This window comes from Lactuca sativa, chromosome 4, assembly GCF_002870075.4.
Source record: "Lactuca sativa cultivar Salinas chromosome 4, Lsat_Salinas_v11, whole genome shotgun sequence".
In the NCBI taxonomy this organism is placed as follows: Eukaryota; Viridiplantae; Streptophyta; class Magnoliopsida; order Asterales; family Asteraceae; genus Lactuca; species Lactuca sativa.
Window position 1 is genome coordinate 143,805,783 of NC_056626.2, and position 2,342 is coordinate 143,808,124.

Genomic DNA, 2,342 nt, shown 5'->3' on the forward strand with positions numbered 1-2,342 from the left:
AGAAAACATACTTTTATACATAAAAACTTACGCACTTACTCAACTTTATGTTGATACTCTCTTTTCAAATTACATTTCTTTACTGTTGCAAAACAAGTACTTAATAGATTTACTTAATATACGAATACAATCGACATATATTTTCATGCTCTTTGAAAAATATCCATTCAAATTCATATTACCCTGTTGCAAGTTGTACTTGCAGTAGACTTCTATTTTCAATTCTTTACAAGATTCATATTGAATTAAGTGTTTAGTTCAGAGATATCAAATTCACATTCATTCTTGATATCTTACCATCTTTTTATCATTTAACTTTTATAATTTGTTCAAGTATAGGCTAGTACCTGTATATTCTTGATTCCTAAGAAGACAGAAACCCATGTTTAGTTGATGAACCACGACCATGTAACCAGAGTGTGATTAACAGATGTTCATGGTCTTGGCCATAGCTTAGTAGATGATCGTTGCCAATCCATCTAATGGTCCTGGCATGGTTACATGGTTGTCTGACAGACAAATCTCATCTTTTTCTATAAAATTTAAAAGATAAAAAGATGGTAAGATATCAAGAATGAATATGAATTTGATAGCTATGATACCAATCTTTCACACCCCCAAACCAAACGCCGGAAACGTCCGGGGGTGGAGGACTTCATTTGTACTATCACAACACATGCATCATAGTAATCAAAGTACAAAAAACCATTATACTTAAAAGTATAAGTATTTTGGTTTCAATATACAATGATTGAACACATGTAAATACTTATACTTTTAAATACAATGGTTGTTTGTACTTTGATTACTATGATGCATGTGTTGTGATACTACAAATGAAGTCCTCCACCCATGGACATTTCCGTCGTCTGGTTTGGGGGTGTGACATTCTTGAAGGTATCTTTCAGGAAAAGTAAGATGATCGTAACATCAATCATCACACATTATTATGAGTAAACGAAGCTACTTGCGACCTTCTCTTAAACATCGTTTCCTACCTCATCAATATGTTACCCATAAGGTATAACAATATTGACACAATTATATTGTAGAAATTAAGTATACTAGTGTTAGATTTTTGACTAGAGACTTACTAGTGTGTAACCTTATCGTAGGGAATCAGTAGTAGGACATGAGGGAAGTTCGCCTAAGGCATCACAAATACCTTCACATATCATTGTGAGTATTCACGACTCCCCGTATTCTATGTTTTAAATGTTTTGGGGTGGAAATGCATATCCAAAAACAGTTTATTGTTTGTTGTATTTAATTTGACTTGTATCAAACTTAGTTGTTATAATTTGTTGTGTATGTGTATTCTATTGTTAATTCATGAGGCCTTATCGCATTTAAGTCCCTGGAATCAGTTCACACAACTCATTAACTCATTTGAGAGCATGGTCATTATGGATAGCGCTATAAGGATGTAGACATCGCCTCACTCGCATGATTCACTTGAGTGCATTCTACCATTATTTCTCCCTATGTTAGCGATAGACATAGCATTCAAGCACTTTTGTAGCAACGAACCTGTTTGCTCTTTGTGGCATCGAAATTGTTTTCTTTTTGTAGCAACGAACTTGTTTGATCTTTGTAGTAGTGAACTTGTTTACTTATCTGAAAAATGAACTGTGTTTCTCATATTAGCAACAAACTTCTATTTATGGAAACTTTATAACTCGTTTCAACAACGAACTTCTATTCATGAAAACTTATTTACTTATTTAGTAACGAACATTTGTTTATGGAAATTGTTATCAATATTTTGATTGTCATAACTTCAAACTATATTATGTTATAAACCTGTAAGTACTCACCAACTATTTTTAAAATTGACGCTCGTTTTACATGCTTTTTCAGGAATACCCGAGTCCGTGGCACATAGAGACACATCACTTGTAGGAGCATTCACATGTGTTTTCTTTTAAATATATTGTAATTTCTTTTAAAAATTTGTTCAAACTCATTTTAAATTTGTAATGATTTTTAATACTATGGTTGGTGTTGTCTTTTAACTTTTTCTATGAAACCCATTGTACTGCCACGTCCCGTATTTCCGCTTTATCGGGGTGTGACAATTGTCGAACTGGAGGATTCTACTCCTTTGATGAATAACTTCCATTTAATGACTCATTCTAGTTGCTCTCATAGGCAGGCTTGATTTCTTCTTGAGAGAATTTTCCAGACTAAAAAGTCTTTCCTTTTCCCTCAAGCGAGTGATTTATGTTCTTCACATCGGATTTTCCTTTGACAAACGAGGCTTTAGCTGTTTGTTTTGAAGAAGGATTTAGAAAATGAGGTTGTTGAGGTTCAAAAGATACATTTTGCTTGTCTTTGACTTT

The 2,342-nt window shown here is 33.2% G+C and overlaps 1 non-coding gene across 1 annotated transcript; it reads left to right on the forward strand.

The window, feature by feature from the left end:
• Positions 1–306: 306 nt before the first annotated feature.
• On the forward strand, positions 307–519 carry LOC111895400 (small nucleolar RNA U3). Its single transcript, XR_002851555.1, has one exon. It is a non-coding gene; the product is annotated as a small nucleolar RNA U3 (small nucleolar RNA).
• Positions 520–2,342: the final 1,823 nt, after the last annotated feature.